The sequence below is a fragment of the Narcine bancroftii genome, chromosome 6 (genome assembly GCF_036971445.1).
Source record: "Narcine bancroftii isolate sNarBan1 chromosome 6, sNarBan1.hap1, whole genome shotgun sequence".
Taxonomy (NCBI): Eukaryota; Metazoa; Chordata; class Chondrichthyes; order Torpediniformes; family Narcinidae; genus Narcine; species Narcine bancroftii.
In genome coordinates, this window is record NC_091474.1 from 210544965 (window position 1) to 210563699 (window position 18735).

Here is an 18735-nt window from a genome sequence, read left to right on the forward strand (position 1 = left end):
TCTCTACTACAGAGTTGCTGATGTGTAGTGCAGAGTGGCCATTCCTGGTCCTTCTGAAGTCCATAATCATCTCCTTCATCTTGTGCATGTTGAGACTCAGGTCATTTCACGAGATTTTCTACTTCTTCTCTATAGTTGGTGATGAGGCCACCTACTGTTGTGTCATTTGCAAACTTGATGTCACTGTTGGAGATGGATCTGGCAATGAAGTCGTGGTCACTAGTGTGAACAGGAGCGGACTGAGCACACAACCCTGAGGTTCATTGGCGCTAAGCATGACAGAGCTCAATATATTTTTGTCAAATTAGAAATAGAAATGTTAACAATCCCCTATGATTGGATTTATTTTCAAAATAACCTCATTGAAAGCCACAAAAAATCTTGAAACATTCAGCATTGAAGGAGGTCATTTGCTTTTATTGCAACACTACAGTTATCCCCTTTCCCTGTTTTTTCCTTCTACTTTAATATTTAACATTTAGACAGGCAGCACAGTAAAAGGTCCTTCCAGCCCATGAGCCCATGCCGTCCAATTGCACCTAATTGACCGACAACCCTCGCATACTTTAAAGGGTGGGAGGAAACTGGAGAACCCGGAGGAAATCCCCGCACACATGGGGAGAATGTACAAACTCCTTACAGACAGGGTGGGATTAGAACTCCAATTCCTGACCACTGGTGCTGAAACAGTGTTGCGCTAACTGCTATGTGCCTCCCAATTGCCAAAATATCTTTTTTTCCTTAAGTTATTCTCACTCCTTCTTAGAAGTTATGACGGATGATTGCAGCTCTATAAAACTCTGGTTAAACCACATTTGGAATATTGAGTGCAATTCTGGTCATCTTATTACAGGAAGGATAAAGATGCTACAGAAAGATGCACAGGAAATGTACCAGGATGTTGCCTGGAATGTAAACCAGATCTTATGAAGCAGGGTTCACCTTTTACCTTTGGTGCAGCAAAGGATGAGAGCTGACTTAATGGAGGTATATAACATTATGGCTTGGATGAGAGCACAGGAAACACCTTTATCATTTGGCAATAATAGCAAATGCTAGGTGATGTTTATGGGAGATGTAAGAGGCAAATTGTTTTTGCAGAAAGTGATGGTTGCCTGGAATGCATTGCTGGGGGTAGATGTGGAGGCTGGTACAAGAGGGACATTCAGAGTTAGGATGTAAGAAAATTAGAGGATTATGGGCTTGTGGTAGGGAAGGATTACACTATTGTGGAGTGAGTTTATAGGTTGGCACAACATCATGGGCTGAAAAGCATGTACTGTGGTGCATATTCTATGACCTTTAACTGAGAGCTGGGCATCATCATCATTCTTCAAAGTTGAAGCCCTGTTATTGTATAGAGAAATTGTGTATCAGATTAAGATTTTGTAGACACTATTAGGCTGGAATAAAAATAGAAAACCGCTGGAAGAATATATCGCATAAGGTGTAGGTGGACTGAGAAACAGGCAGTGTTTGGCAATGTGACCCTTCACCAGAATTGGGAAAGAAAAAAAATCACATTAGTTTTCATTGAGAAGGAAAGTGAAGAGGGATGGGTAGAACAAAGAGAATGACTGTTCCAGGGTAGGTTGAAATGGCTTAATGGAAGCAGTTACCAATGAAGTGCATTGAACTGATTGATCTGTGTAATATTCAGTTCATGACAAGGTTGTGAAAAGGGTAAGAAAAATTAGGTTAACTTGCTATAAAAACCAAAAATGGAATATTCTGTAGGTCAGATAGCATCTGTGGAAAGAGAAACAGTTGATGAGAGACCCTTCAACAGACCTGAGAAAGAGAGGACCAGGTCTAGGTAGCAGTGAAGGCTGGGGAGGGCGAGAGTGAAATCTGGAGAATTCTTCTGGGATGATGAGGCTCCATGGCCAGCTGGGGTTAGATTAAGCTCCTCTTGTGGAAAAGCGTCGTTAATTCATATGTTCTGCACTTGTGGTAGTCTAGAAAAATACTGGAGCAATCTTTTCCATATTCTATCAAAAAATTTCAATACAAATTTAACACCAAACCCTTTGGTTACCCTCTTCAGTACAATGGGAGGGGGTGATTCTTCTTAATCTCTGGTTCAGAGTCACGCTATTTTTTTGCCTCTCTTTTGGCAAGGCGTGCAATTTTATTTGAATGAAGGATGCTGCCCTGTCTACTCATGATCAGTGGTTGAGGGAAATCATGTCCTGTTTGAACATGAAAATGATTCGTTATTTAATTAATAATTCAGATATAAGATAAGATTCCAGAAGTTATGGGGGTTATTTATGACTCACTATCTTACTTTATAATTTTACTCCAATATGATTAAATTGTCTGACTTGTATCTTTTCCACATTCCTTATATTATCAGTAATTTTTTAAAATTCTTTTTCTTTTAATGCCAATCATATATAGTATCTGGCAAATGCAGTTAGGTAAGAGGTTTGAGTTTTTTCATTTATTATTTTCTCATTTCCTTTTTTTTGCATTATTAGAAATTTTTTTTGAAAAAAGGTATATACTATTTAGAATATGAATTATGGATATGATTTACAATTTATGTTATACAGAATTTATTAGTTTGTGTAACTGTCCATTTCATCTTATTGTACCTTTTGTGTTTGTATAAGTTCTTTTAAATCAATAAAAATATTTAAAAAGAATAAAAAGATTAAGCACCTCCTAGTCTAGCCAATTTGTCAAGGAGTCGATGTGCTACTTCATTGTGGCGCCTTTTATTGGAGATCAAACAAGGCCTTCCTGTGTTTCCCCATCTTTCAGTCCATGACCTCTGGAATGGACATGGAAGTCAAAAAAACAGTGACTGCTGAGATAGTCAATAAACCTTCATCTTCATCTAAAGCAGACTGATCATTTTAATGCCAAATCATGCCATAATCTTCATGCTCAATGGTGAGCTGTTCCTTATGGTTATCCAGGTGCATTTTGCTGGGCTAGGAGAGAGATGCAGCCCACGGCATTGTATCTAGTGCCCTGCTTGGTAACATGGATATCACTAATGATCCGCTGAGCATGAATGAACTTGTTCAGCTCCGTGGTTTTGCCACTGCTCTTGAGGACAAGCAAATGTTGTCTATTCTGAGTGAGTGGCACAGTTAATGTAGCATTTAGTGCAATGCCGTTAAACATCCCGCACCATCTGTAAAGAATTTGTACGTTCTCCCAGTGTCTCCTCCAGGTACTCCTGTTTCTTCCCATCCTTCAGAAATGTATAGGATTACAGGCTAATTGGCATGAGCTTGTGGACCAAAATTGCCCTGTTATTGTGCTGCATGTCTAAATTAAAAATTTAAAATATATCCCTGCCTATCTGATTCTCTGATGGTACATAAAAGATCATACATGTTGCATTCATTTGCATGGGTGGAGGCAGATTACTGTGGAAGTTGAAGCTGGAGTCTGCTGTTAGTGTTAGGGTGGGTTTCTAGTGATGGGGAGGGAGGGCTGAGAGTGTCACCACATCCATTGCTTGCAGATGATCAGAGAATTGTTTGCACAGCTCTACATGCATCTTTATGGCTGCCCAATGCATCTGTTCAGCAGGGCCAGGTCCAGTGGCAGATGTGGATATTTGCTTCTGGTGCCCACAGATCTGCCTGCAACAATTTCTTTCAATTGTGAGAGTTATATTTTAAATCAAACCATATTTATTTTTTAAATGCTTCCAATCCTTTTTGAGACCTTTGCCACTTTGCTTTAAATTCAGTTATAAACATAAAAAAAAATCAAATAAAATTCTGCCTCAAGGTATCAAAATATTGACTTTTATATAAAGTCATTAGTTGCTCTTAAATAAATACTTAATAAGGCCCCAGTACATTCTGGAAAAGAACATTCTGCGGTCACCTGAACTTACAGTGGGTATCAAGCAAAATTCAAAGAATAAGCCCCTATCCAAATGTAACTTTTAAAAAATGTTCACAGTTTTAAAACCTCCACCAAGATTTTACTCTTATTCAGCAGGTTGCATCCTTTGTCTGTTTGTTGGACTCTGCTATTTGTGAATTTGATGTTCTATTTCCAATGAGTATACAGGCACAATGATTAGCTACATAAGCAAATGTATTGAGGATGTGACGGTGATCGAACATGACACAGCCAGGGCAAATCTAAAATCATGGCTAGATGTGGCAATTCATGCTTCACTCAGAGCTCATGATGTTGCCTTCTGGTTGGGAGACAAGAGGACATTCAGATCTCCAAGCGTTGAACTTGACCGTGCAATCAGGAAGACAAAGCTTGGGTATCCACAGAGAATCCACAGACACCTGCGTGACCCCAGCATCTCAAGACACAAGTGCAGGGTATTAAAAATAATAACCGACTCCCTTCCTGACACGGTGAATACCTTCTACGCAAGGTTTGATGAGAAGAACAAGGTGACGTCAAAGAATGCCTTGTCTCTCCCTGAAAACAGGCACCCTGCATAGCCACAACTAAGGCAAGGAAGATCTATCCAGGTTGAACCCATACAAAGCAGCAGGACCAGACAACACACCGGATCGGGTGCTGAAGGTCTGTGCGGCCCAGCTGATAACGGATATATACAATATTTCACTGCAATCCACTGTCCCTGCTGGTTCAAGGCAGCCACCGTCATCCTGGTGCCCAAGAAGTGACAGCACCTGCACTGAATGACGACCATCCAGTGGCGCTGACATTTACGATCATGAAGTGCTTTGAGCAGCTGTTGATGGAATGCCTCCCGTTTCAGTTTGCCTGCTGTCCAAACCAGTCCATAGATTATGCAATAGCCTTGACCCTCCACTCCATCCTGACCCACCTCGAGAATGGTGCCTTGTACACCAGGTTGTTGCTGTGGTGATAAGACCACCACCCTACTGCAGGGGGCCATCTCTGTACCTGCAGGGGGTGACTCCACCAGGCCAGGTGTCAATCAGCTGACCTGAATAGACCATCTAAGGGGCTGACTCCACCTGGCCGGCTGTCAATCAGCCGACCCAAATATAAACCAGAGCCGGCCCCTCCTGAGCCAGTCACATGGTGAGACACCAAGGCTTGAAATGGTGTTCAGACTTTTACTGGAATAAAGCCTGTTGAACAGTCTTTTGAGTTTTCAGCTTGTTTGCTGCTACCTCAACCATACCTCAGAGGCTGGTGAATAAACTGTCCTCGGTGGGACCCAATACACCTCTCTGCAACTGAATTCTGGACTTCTTAGTTGCAGAACCTCAACCCCATCACACTGATCACTGGCGCACGTCAGAGCTGGGTACTCAGCCCACTACTGTTTAAGCTGTTGTCTCACAACTTCATCTTCACCGGCAGATTCAATTCCAACAGAATCACAAAATTTGTTGATGATACAACAGTAGTTGGCCTCAATCAGCAACATTACAGAGAGGAGGTTGTAAAGCTTATCAAATGGTGCAAGAACAACAACCAGAATCTCAACATTTTTTAAAATTCCGTATTCACAACAAAAAAGAAAAAAAAAATGAAAAAGAAATAGAAAAAGAACATGGACAAGACAAAGAAGATGATTGTGAACTTCAGGAGGGTGAAGATCAACCATTCTCTGCTACACATCAACAGGTCTGTTGTGGAAAGTGTAATTAGCTCAAAGTTCCTTGGCATGCAGATAAGGGGTGACCGATCTTTGACTCATAGCTCCTCATTTTTCCCCTCCTCATTAGTACACTTCCTAAGGAGGTTGAAGAGGGAAGGCCTACCATCTTGACAACCTTTTACAGGAGCCCAGTTGAGAGTGTCCTGCCTGGCCGCTTCATTGTGTGGTATGTTAGCTGCAAGGCATCAGTCCAGAAGTCTATACAGTGGATACTTAAAATAGCCGAGAGGATCATTGGGTTCTCCTTTTCCTATACCGTCAACATGTACTGGGAGTGCTGTCTAAATAGGGCTCAAGGAATTATAGAAGACCTTTCCATCCAGCACATAATATCTTCAAACCACTACCATCAAGAAGGTACAGGAGCATCAAAATCAGGACTGCCAGGCAGAGAAATAGCTTCCTCCCACAGGCTGTGAGACCAATGAACAGTATCATGTATCCGTGAAATTCATCCCAAATATTTATATTGGTTACTTATGTGATCTTTATGTACTGTGCATTGTGTGTTTTGGTGTGTGCACCATGATCTGGAGAAACACTGTTTCATTGGGTTGTATTATGCACAATCAGATAATAAGCTTGAACTGGAATGTTACAACAATGAGATTAAAATTACATTATTGGCTGAAAGCTGCATTTGAATATTCTGAAAGAGGTGCCTATGAATTGTAGAAATGCAAGCTTTTCTTTCACAGCTGATATAAGCAGTTTTTGAGGGGTGATCACTACAGTAGGACTGGAAATTTAACAGTCAACTCCATCCAAGAAAATGTCTGGGGGCTGATAAGCCAAGCCACGAAAAGGTGTGGCTGAAAATTTGTTGCCCAAATACTTCAGAAAGATTAGAGAAATTGGAGCCAATTTTAAACAACTAATCTTTCATGTTATTTTTTCTGGTGGCAGCCCAGCAATATCAAAGCTCTTGATTTCAGCTTTACAATTTGTCAAAAGAGAATTGAAATTCATAACCTCTGATCATTTGCCCAACCTCAGCTACTACGTCATTGTTACTGAAGTCAATTTTCACCCATTTGCACTAAGACATCCAACTCTTCATACTGAGAACACTGCATCACTGGACAGAACTATAGATCTGTAGGGCCGAACTGGCCTGTTCTGTGCTGTAAGTGGTTATATGGTTATATTTTTTTTCCTAAGAAAGGATTATCCTGTTTACAAATGTAATTTGCAGGGATCAGAGGATTCAGAATGTAAATGTCATGAAACAAGACAAGAATTTCATTTCATCAAAACGGTGACAGTTTTGAAATTGAATATTGAAGCGGAATTTGTGAACCTTTCCATTCAAGCTTTTATTTGTCTCATGTCAGAGGCAAAATAGTGATTGCATGTTTTACCTGGGACTCAAAGTTCTCTGCACATATGTGCTGGAGAAACACAGCAGTTCCTGCAGAATCCATGAAAAGCAAAAAGCAGTCAGCATTCAGGTGTGCCAAAAATCAAGCAGATGCCTTCATTCTGCCCAGTTTAACAGCAAGCACCTCCCAGTGGACAAACACTTCAATTCTTCATCCCATTACCACACTGACATGTCTGTCCATGGCCTCATGTACTGCCAGATTGAAGGAGCATCTCTACTTCCTACTTCCATCTCAGCCATCTCTAACCAGGTGGCATCAATATCACCCTCAAAATTCCATTAACCCACTCCCCCGGACTCTCTCTTTCCTTCATTCCTCCTGTTCCTTTCCTCTACCTCTCTGTACATTCTCAGTCTTTCCCCTATCAGAGAACTATCTCAGCCCTTTCACACACATCTCCATCACCTGTCAGCTCCTTTCTCTTCTTTCCACCCGCCCCCCCCCCACCCCTCACCTGTATCCACCTATCACATGCTAGCCTGTGCTTTTCCCACTTCCAGTCATATCCCACTACATTTTTATTCAGGTGTCTGCTTGATTTTCAGCACATCTGAAAAGGGGCTCAGGCCCAAAACATTGACTGCCTTTTGCTAACCATGGATGTCGTGTGACCTTCTGAGTTTCTCCATTTTCTGCCCTAGACTTTGGGATCTTCAGATTTCTTGGTTAACTCAAGGTTTTCTGGTACTTTTTCTGATGATATAATTTATTCAAAAGGTAGGGCAATAGGACAAACTATTCAATGACCAGTTCAATATACTTTAGACTATGCTTATGTGATCTTCATGCTCAACATGTTTGTGATGAATGTTTGTGGTTTAGAGTTGAAAGAGATAATAAAGCTAAATTTGAATATGCCTTTTGTTTTTTTAATAGTCTTTGTTTTAAGCAGCAGATATGCAAAGCCAATTATTTAATATGCATCTGAAGCAAAAGCCAAGCCTATCTTAGCGATGGTACATACATAAATTAGTGGAGATCTGTGGAAGGAAGGGGACATAAGGAAGCTGTTAGAGGATATGAAAAGGATAAATGATTGGGCAATGATCTAACAAATGAAGTATAAGGTTAAAAAAACACAAAGAAGTAAACTGCATGAGGTTACAGAGTGATCTGGATGTCTTTGTACATAATCTGAAAAAGGCTTGTTTACATATTGCAATTAGAAAAGTTAATATAAGATACAGTGTTTTGCTTGATGAATAGTCCAGCTTGACAACCCATACATGACACAGCAAGTAAAAATCAATACAGTGTGGAGCTACAGAGCGAGATCAGTTAGTACAAAGCAAAGGCAACATTATTTCATTATTGTGAGGTTCATTCAGGAGTCTGATAATGACAAGAAAGAAACTGTCTTTGAGTCTGGTGGTGCATGATCGCACACACTCATGAATATTTCTCCTGATCAGAGAAGAATGACGAGTGTGGTTGGGGTAGGATGAGTCATTTAATATGCTGGCTGCTTTTCCAAGGCAGCAGGAAGTATAGATGGAGTCTATGGAGGGGAGGGAGTGGTCCAAGCAGCAATCTCAACTTTGTGGTTTCTTGCATTCTTGGGCTGAGCAGTTCCTATACTATACAGTGATACATTCTGGCAGCAGAATACATTCAGTGCTGCATCTGTACCACTGGTGAATCTATATTGTTACGAGCCCAGAGGACCCATAAACCCAGCAGCAATAGATATTCACCAAGGCAAATGGTTACTTAAACAAACGTTGCTTTTAATTATCTTTAAACATGAAAACAGAATCACACTTTAACTTAACTAACATAATTAACCCTTCCAATTCTAAGCGCACGTGTGTGCTTTCAGAAAAATTCTTTACTTCACAGTCCAATCTCACTTCTCACCAAGTTCACTGGATGCAGGCAATTCTTATGCTCTGCACAAAATTTAACATTTATAAAGTTCACCAGGCTTTTGTACTTGAAAAGTTAATGGTTACCGCTCAGGAAGATTCTTGTCAGTTTTCAGAGAGAGATTTGTTGTTCCAGGACATCCACAACTAATGTACTTCCATCAGTTACTTCAGTTTCTTGCTGTTGAAACTTGCCCTATCAAGGTTCTCCAGATGATAACCTCTTTCTTTCAGGTCAGCACAGAGTTCCTTTTTGTTTCACTTATTCCAAGTGAAACATTAAACAGCCAGTCCTCACCTCTTGCCCCTCTCTCTGAGAGAAAGCCTGATGGACTCTCAAACTGCATGACCCTCTTAGAACAACAAGTTCTCTTCCAGACAATCTGCGGCTCCAACAAGATCTTTCATCTATTGCGTTTTGTAAACAACAATCCATTAATAAAGTTCCTTGAGCACTCTCCAAAGCTCTTGCAAAAGCCATGGAACTGATATGTCTAGCATAGGGCAGAGTTCCAGTATTTTAAATAAGATCTGTTTTGAAGTGATTGTATGTAACCTACTCTCACAAACCTTTCCAAATTTATCTCCCCAAAACATATCTATATACTGTGTCACAGTATTGATGTTATGAATACAAAAATAAATCATTTGTTATTCGGTCATGTAAGGGCTGGTCGGAGTATATTTAAATACATTGGAAGCAGTGCAAAGATACTTGTAATGGGGGCAGGTGTCTAATGAAAAAAAAAAGATGGACCAGTTAGGTTTATCTTTGCTGGCATTAAAAAGACAGAGGTGAGTTTTCATTGAAGCATAGAAGATTCGGTAAGATCTTGGCAGGGTGGATATGGAGAGGATTTTTCATCGTGTGAGAATGTATAACTTGTGATCACTGTTTAAAAATATTGTGTTGCCCAAATGAGACAGAGATGGGTGAATGATCTTCTCTCAGAAGATCATGACTCATCGGAATTGTCCTTTTCAAAGGGTGATAGAATAATCTTCTCTTGATTTTTTTTAAAGCAGAGGGAGAGAGAGAGAGAGAGAGAGACAGAGTGAGACAGAGACAGAGAGAAAAAGAGCAAGAGAGGTGGGGTGAAGAAACTTGAATTGAATGATGAGGTTACAGTCTGTTCAGCCAAGATCTTATGAAATGTCAGAGCACATATGAAAGGCCAAGCGGTCTATTCCTGCTCCTAATATATGATCATACATTCAAATGACAAGCACTTCTAATGTTGTCAGTCATAAATAATTTCACTGTTCTATAAGAGTTCCTAACATGTGTTACTTGAATCTTTCATTTCTTGTGCTACATTTTTTCAACTGGGTTTGCCAGTGAAGTGTGTCAAAGAAAACAAAAAAAAAATCACTGCAAATATTTCCATTGATTTACACATCTGTTAAATAGATAAATGTCATTTCAAATTACTTCGGTACTCAAAAATCAACTGCCACGTTTCACTCAACTGTTAAAGAGACCACACTTCAGAATATGTATCATAGGCTGTGAAGTGTCCAGGAAGTCAGGAGATAAAAGTTCCTTCTTTTTGCAATTATTTTTAAAAATACATTTTCATGAAGGCATTTCATGCTAACAAATGACAGTTTTGAACATGTCATTTCAAAAATAGGGTGCAGATTCACAAGTGTGATACAGTACTATGGTTCATTTGAATTTGATGTACAATAAATATATTACTTCAAATATTTTTTTAGGCTGAACGCAAATTTTGATTTCTCATAATTCTTTATTTTGCATGAATAAAAGATAGGATATACTAATGTGCACACACAGAGATTCTTAAAACTGTAAAACAAAAGGCAAGAACACAACTTGCAGTTATTCTTAATCTGTTTTACATTGAAAGATATCATTAGTTTATAAGGATTGATAAAATACTTTTCTTTATTTCATTTTTTCCAAAGGAATAGGCTCAAAAGTTTTGTAACTTTGTCATGTAAATGATATTAAGTATGTGTTTCCTCCATCTCTCTCTCCCTCTCTAAGAATGTTCAAATTGAAGGAAGAAAACTGACAGGAAAAATACAATTTTACAGACATGAGCTTTTAATAATACTGGACAATTTTTTTCCTAAAAGGTTTGATTTCTGAAAAAAACATTGGAGATTATGATAAATAACTTCAAGCTAAACACAAAGATAATTTCAGATTTGCTATGTCACGTAGGAAGTTTGAGAAACATTAAATTATTTTTTATTGAATTTAACATGTTTAATCTCATCACGATGCTGACACATTGCATTAGTTCTACTGACCTCAAAATGATTTGCTGCTAATTTTCATTTGTACTTAGCATTGGATGCCTCTCATGTCAGTGTCCAAGAATAGTCAGCCAGCACTGATGGATTCCAGTTTCCCTGATACTGTCTTTTCATGGTCACAATGACCTGGTGAAACCTTTCACCATGTTCATCATTTTTAAAAAAAATTTTTATTGAACAAAAAGTTTAATACAAATATAGAGTAAAATATAACAATAAAAGATTTTGTCCCTATATACACCCCACCCCCTCCCCTTCCATCCCTCCCTCCCTCCCAACCTCCCCCCCCCCCACCTAACAGCTACCCCCAAAAAATGTAGAAAATGGAGCTAAAATACATATCTATCAATAGTTTGATGCTACGGATGGTGCCAATCCCATCTAACAAATACCATTATATTTACAAACCTACACATTTCAAATACGGATTCCACATTTTAATAAAGAAAGAATTATTATTATGCAAATTATGTTTGCTTTTCCAAGGGAATACAAAATCTCAATTCCGTATGCCATCTTTGAATATGTAATTCAATTTTATTCTTCCACATAATCGCTATACATTTCATAGTAACTGCTAAAGCCAACCTTTCACCATGCTCATCGTTGACTTCACTAAGATCAGCAGGGAAGGAGTCCAAGTGTGAATGCAGAAAATTTTTAATGACACGCTGCACTTCATGGTTTTGTATCCTTGAAGTGGACGTAAAATATGACAGGAATCACACAAAAAAAGGTCATATCTAAATAGCAGTACATAGTAGAAATATTTTAAGAAGATTTTCATGATCAGCAGACCAAAATTCATAAAATACACCCAAATTTTTTCAGGAAGCAAAGTCTTCATTGCAAGTATAATCCTTGATTTACACCACATATTTTGTACATTGGACATAAAGTAGGTGTCCCTCAAATATAATGTGGGTAACAATAAAGCAGTTTGTTTTTATGTGCTTGTTAATATGATCAGTGGAACATTGTAAATGATTAAACATAGGGAGGATTATATTTATATTTGGTCTAATGGGAAACTTATTATGGGGAGAGACATATAATAGAGATATGAAACATTAATGTTAGTTATCCTACCGCTGCTCTCACCCTTTTAAATACATCTAGCTACACAAACTAGGGAATGGAAGTCCTCTTTTAGAGGATAGAACTCATAAAATAAAATAAATATCCGTGTTAGCAAGAGGATTTTCATTCTGATGGATCAATCCCATTGATTGATCATCTTACCTTGGCCTTTCATTTCCTTCCAGATGTGGACTAAGTTATTTCTCTCTTGCCTGTATTAATGTCAGAATATAGTAGTTTATGAACGTTTAACTTCACTTTTGAAATTCAATGCCTTTGAAGTCAGTGAAACAGAAGCATAGTTCAATTCCCATATGCTATTGCCAAAGACAACTATTTGTTTTTTGGGGCCTAAAGCTCCAATTGCCCAATATTCTCAACTTAATGGGAGAAAACCATTAGGGCATTCCGCCCATCGGCTCTGTTCCATTCTAATCATGGCTGGTGTAAGATTCCTCCCAACCCCATCCTCATGCTTTTTCCTTCTAACTTTTGACATCCTTACTAATCAAGAACTTTTCCTTTTAAAATATTTTTATTGATTTGAATAGAAAAAAACCTTTTATACATGATTTCTAACTGATTACATAATTCAATTCCTAGTATATAAATAACATAAATTGTAATACAGAATATAAATCATAATTATCAGGCAACACATCTTGCTCAAAACCTTGCCTTCTGACGCTGAACAGAAAATAATAAGATAGAATTAAGAATCCTGTATCGGGACAATAAATCTTCAACCTATTCTATAATGTGATCATTATTGTCTACTATATAGAGCCTGATATTCTCTAGGAATTAAAAAAAGGAAAAAAGAAAAAGAAAAAAAAAAGATCGCCCCCCCCTTTACTAATCCTACCCCTCCCACTAAACAAGGTTAACCTGTAGATATGAATTAAATCGTGACTGAGAACCTTTCAACCTCTGGTTTAAATGTACCAAATGACTTTGGCTGCATAGCCATTTGTGGCAATGCATTCTCCAGATTCATTACCCTCTGGCTGAAAAAAAACCTCTCCTATCTTGGTTTTAAAGTGACGTCCTTTTCGCCTGAGCCTGTGCCCTCTGAACCATAGAATATACTGACCTACTCTCATTCCATAATCCTCCAGACCTCACCTAGCCATGTATTTATCCAATTTATTTTTAAAACTCGATTGAATCCGCATTCACTACATCAGATGGCAGCTCATTTCATACTCCTACCACTCTCTGAGTGAAAAAAACTTTTCCCTAATGTTCCCTTGTACCTCTCTCCTTTCAGCCTAAAGCTATCATCTCTCATATTTATCTCCCCCTAATCTAAGTGGAAACATTCTCATCACATCTACTCTGTCTATACTCCTCATAATCTTATAATCCTCTATCAAATCTACCTTCATTCTTCTTCATTCCAAGGGGTATAATCTTTCCCGTAACTCAACCCCTGAAGACCCAGCAACATCTTAGTAAATCTTCTCTGCACTCTTTCAATCTTATTTATATCAATCTTCTTCAGCATGATGCTGAACCAAGCCATGAAAGACCCCAACAATGAAGACGCTGTTTACATCCGGTACCGCACGGATGGCAGTCTCTTCAATCTGAGGCGCCTGCAAGCTCACACCAAGACACAAGAGAAACTTGTCCGTGAACTACTCTTTGCAGATGATGCCGCTTTAGTTGCCCATTCAGAGCCAGCTCTTCAGCGCTTGACGTCCTGCTTTGCGGAAACTGCCAAAATGTTTGGCCTGGAAGTCAGCCTGAAGAAAACTGAGGTCCTCCATCAGCCAGCTCCCCACCATGACTACCAGCCCCCCCACATCTCCATCGGGCACACAAAACTCAAAACGGTCAACCAGTTTACCTATCTCGGCTGCACCATTTCATCAGATGCAAGGATCGACAATGAGATAGACAACAGACTCGCCAAGGCAAATAGCGCCTTTGGAAGACTACACAAAAGAGTCTGGAAAAACAACCAACTGAAAAACCTCACAAAGATAAGCGTATACAGAGCCGTTGTCATACCCACACTCCTGTTCGGCTCCGAATCATGGGTCCTCTACCGGCACCACCTACGGCTCCTAGAACGCTTCCACCAGCGTTGTCTCCGCTCCATCCTCAACATCCATTGGAGCGCTCACACCCCTAACGTCGAGGTACTCGAGATGGCAGAGGTCGACAGCATCGAGTCCACGCTGCTGAAGATCCAGCTGCGCTGGATGGGTCACGTCTCCAGAATGGAGGACCATCGCCTTCCCAAGATCGTATTATATGGCGAGCTCTCCACTGGCCACCGTGACAGAGGTGCACCAAAGAAAAGGTACAAGGACTGCCTAAAGAAATCTCTTGGTGCCTGCCACATTGACCACCGCCAGTGGGCTGATAACGCCTCAAACCGTGCATCTTGGCGCCTCACAGTTTGGCGGGCAGCAGCCTCCTTTGAAGAAGACCGCAGAGCCCACCTCACTGACAAAAGGCAAAGGAGTAAAAACCCAACACCCAACCCCAACCAACCAATTTTCCCTTGCAACCGCTGCAATCGTGTCTGCCTGTCCCGCATCGGACTGGTCAGCCACAAACGAGCCTGCAGCTGACGTGGACTTTTTACCCCCTCCATAAATCTTCGTCCGCGAAGCCAAGCCAAAGAAAGAAAAAAAAATATCTTTCCTGCTGCTGGTTGGCCAGAACTGCACATAATAATCTAAGGGAGGCCTCACCAGTCTTGAATAACTTCAACATAACATCCCAACTTCTATACGCAGTACTTAAAGGCTAAGATGCCAAAAGCTTTCTTTACAGCCCTGTCATGTAATGCCACCTTCAGGGAACTGTGTATATGTACTCCCAGATCTCATGGCTCCTCCACACTCCTCAATAGCCTACTCTGACAGATTATGTTGTGTTTTATATTGTATTTAGATATGTTTTAAAGGAGATAAATTCAGGCAGGTTTTTTTAGTATAGTCACATACAAACACATCTCATTTAAATTACTGGAGCTCTGATCAAGCTAAACTGGCCTGCTCTGAAGGCCTTTGCAAAAGCTTTGGGGTGTGAAATAGGTTCACCCCTACTGTTACATTTCCTTACCATTTACTTTATCTATTCCTCTCATTATTTTGTATACCTCATTTTGATGTCAGCTCTCATCTCGGTAACACAGTTAGTGAGGCAGTTAGTGCATTGCTATTACTGCGCCAGTGACTTTGGTTTGAATCCAGCCCTGTCTGTAAGGAGTTTGTATGTTCTCCCCATGTCTGCATGGGACTTTACTAATGGATTGTTGTTTACAGAAAGGCAACAGATGAAAGAACTTGGAGAATTATGTCCGGAGCTGCAGGCTGTTTGGAGTGCAGCTTGCTGTTCTAAGAGGGTCATGTGGTTTTTGCAAACAGAGAGAGGGAAAAAAAAACAGGCTGTTTCTCTGAGAGAGGGAATTCAGTTCTGCAGTTTTACAGTTCAGCAGGAACTGGGACTGGAACAGGATGCGCTGGCAAGCTTGTGGTAAACCCCATTTTGCAGACTGGTTGTGAGTTCTGAGTTCAGCCTGGTCAAAGCCTTTGTGGTCCATACAAGAGGAGTGGACTGGTTGCCTAATGTTTCATGACATAAGGGAAACAAAAAGGAACTCTGTGGTGACTTGAAAGAAAGAGGTTAACATCTGTAAAACCCTGATGGGGCAAGTTTCTTCAGCAGACACTGACATGGCTAATTAAAAGGGATCAGTTTGTGTCCAGGAAGAATGAATCTCTCTCTGAAAACTGACAAGGACCTTCCTGAGCGGTAACCATTTACCTTTCAAACACCAAAGCCTGGTGAAATTCATAGATGTTAAATTCTGTGCACAGTATAAGAATTGCCTGCAACCAGTGAACTTGGAGGAATGAGAAGTGAGATTGGACTATGAAGTAAAGAACTTTTCTAAACTTACACACACATTACATACACGTGCACTTAGAATTAGAAGGGGGTTAAGTTAGGTTAGTTAAGAGGAATAAGTTAAAGTTTGATCCGGTTTTCATGTTTAAAGATAATTAAAAGCAACCTTTGTTTAAGTAACCACTTGTCTTGGTGAATATCTATTGCTACTGGATTTTGGGGTCCTCTGGGCTCATAACACTACTATTTACTCTTCCAAAATGAAACACCTCACACTTATCTGCAATAAACTCCATTAGCCATTTACTGGCCCAATTTCCCAGGTGGATCAGATCCCTCTGTGAGCTTTGAAAATCTTCCACACAGTCCACTACGCCTCCTGTTTGTATCATCAACAAACTTGCTGATCCAATTCACCACATTATCATCTAGATCATTGATATAGATAATGAACAATAATGATCTCAACACAGATCCCTGAGGTGCTCCACTCAATACAGACCTCCCATCTAAGAAGCATCCATCCACCACCACTCTCTGGTTTCTTCCACCAAGCCAATTTTAAATCCAGTTTGCAACCTCTCTAGTTATACCTAGTGTCCTAACCTTCTGAACCAATCTCTCATGTGAAACCTTATCAAAGGCCTTACTAATGAACATATAAATAACATCCAGCCTTCCCCTCATTAACCTTCTTGGCAACTTCCTCAAAAGACTCTACAAGATTTGTTAAATGTGACCTACCATGCATAAATCCATGCTGACTGTCCTTAATCAGCTGATGATGGTCCAAATATCTATAAATCCTATCTCTCAGAAATCCTTCAAATAATTTGCATACGACTGACGTCAGGCTCACTGGCCTATCATTGCCTGGTTTATATTTGGAGCCCTTCTTAAACAGTGGGACAACATGAGCCACCCTCCAATCCTCTGCCACCTCCCCGTGACTAAGGACATTTTGAATATATCCACCAGGGGCCCTGCAATTTCAGCACCTGTTTCCCTCAAGGTGCAGGGGAATATCATATTTGGTCCAGGGGATTTGTCTACTTTTATTCATTGCAAGACAGCAAGCACCTCCATCTCCTTAAATTTCATATGTTCCATGACACTTCTATTTGTTTCCTTCTATCCTTATACACTATGCCAGTTTTCTGCGTAAATATGAATGCAAAAAAAATTGTTCAAGATCTCCCAATTTTGTGAGGCTCCATGTATAGTTGACCACTCTGATTTTCTAGGGTTCCAATTTTGTCCCTTACTATCCTTTTAATATACTTGTTGATTCCTTTTGGACTTTACATTATCTGCCAAAGCATCTTCAGGTCTTCTTTTTTCCTCCTTAAGCATTCTCTTACATTTTCTATACTCTTCAAATAGCTCTTTTCCTCCTTGTTGCCTATATCGCATATCTAACCCCCTCCTTTTCTTAACCAGCTCTCCAATATCCCTTCAAAACCAAAGATCCCTATGTCTGTTAAGTTTGCCCTTATTCCTGGTAGGAACTTGAAATCCTTACACTCTCAAAATTTCATCCTTGAAGGCCTTCCACCTGCTGGATGCATCCTTGCCAAAAAAAACATTCAAATTGACTCTTCCAAGATCCTTTCTCATTTCCTCAAAGTTGGCCTTTCTCCAATTCTGAACCTCAACTCAAGGACCAGATCTATCCTTCTCCATAATTAACTTGAAACTAATTATATTATGGTCACTGGACCCAAAATGCTCACCTACACATAATTCTGCCACCTGACCTGACTGGTTCCCTAAAAGAAGATCAAGTATTGCATCCTTTTTTGTTGGCATCTCTGCATATTGAGGTAGAAAACTTGTCTGTATACAATTGACAAACTCCAACCCATCCAGTCCTTTTACTGTATGAGAGTCCCAGAAAGTTAAAATCTCCTACTATCACAACTTTCTGTTTCGTACACCAGTCTGCTATCACTCTAAAGATTTGCTGCTCCAATTCTCTCAGACTATTAGGTGGTTTGTAATACAACCCTATTAGTGTGCTCATGCTCTTCCTGTTCCTCAGCTCCACCCATATGGCCTCTGTAGACAAGTCCTCAGTGCACGGTTATGATATTTTTTCTTGACTGCTCCTTTCCTCCCTTGCCCTCTATCCCATCTGGAACAACAGAACCCTGGAACATTGAGCTTCCAATCCTGCCCATCCGGCAACCAAGTCTCATCAATAGCAATAATGTCAATCCAACAGGTCAATCCTCACTCTAAGCTCATCTGCCTTACCGACAATACTCCTTGCATTGAAATAGATGCACGTGAGCCCATTTATTTCGTGAACAATCCTGTCTTTACATGCAGCCATTGCATGACTCTTATCATCCTCTGCCATACTATCTGCTCTAAAACTCTAGCTCCCCTCCCCCTGCAAATCTATTTTAAACACCCCCAAAGCAGCATTAGCAAAGCTACACACAAGGATGTTATGTTAGTCCCCCTCCAGTTCTGGTGTAAACCATCCCACTGGAGCTGTGTGGTCCTCAGAGACACTTGTGCTACTCCTGATTTCCCACATCCTGCAATCAGAACATTGAACTGCCCTATCTTCTGGCTCCACAACTTAATTCTTGCAATTATCACAATTAATTTAAGAAACTCTGAGCCACTCCATTACTAGTCA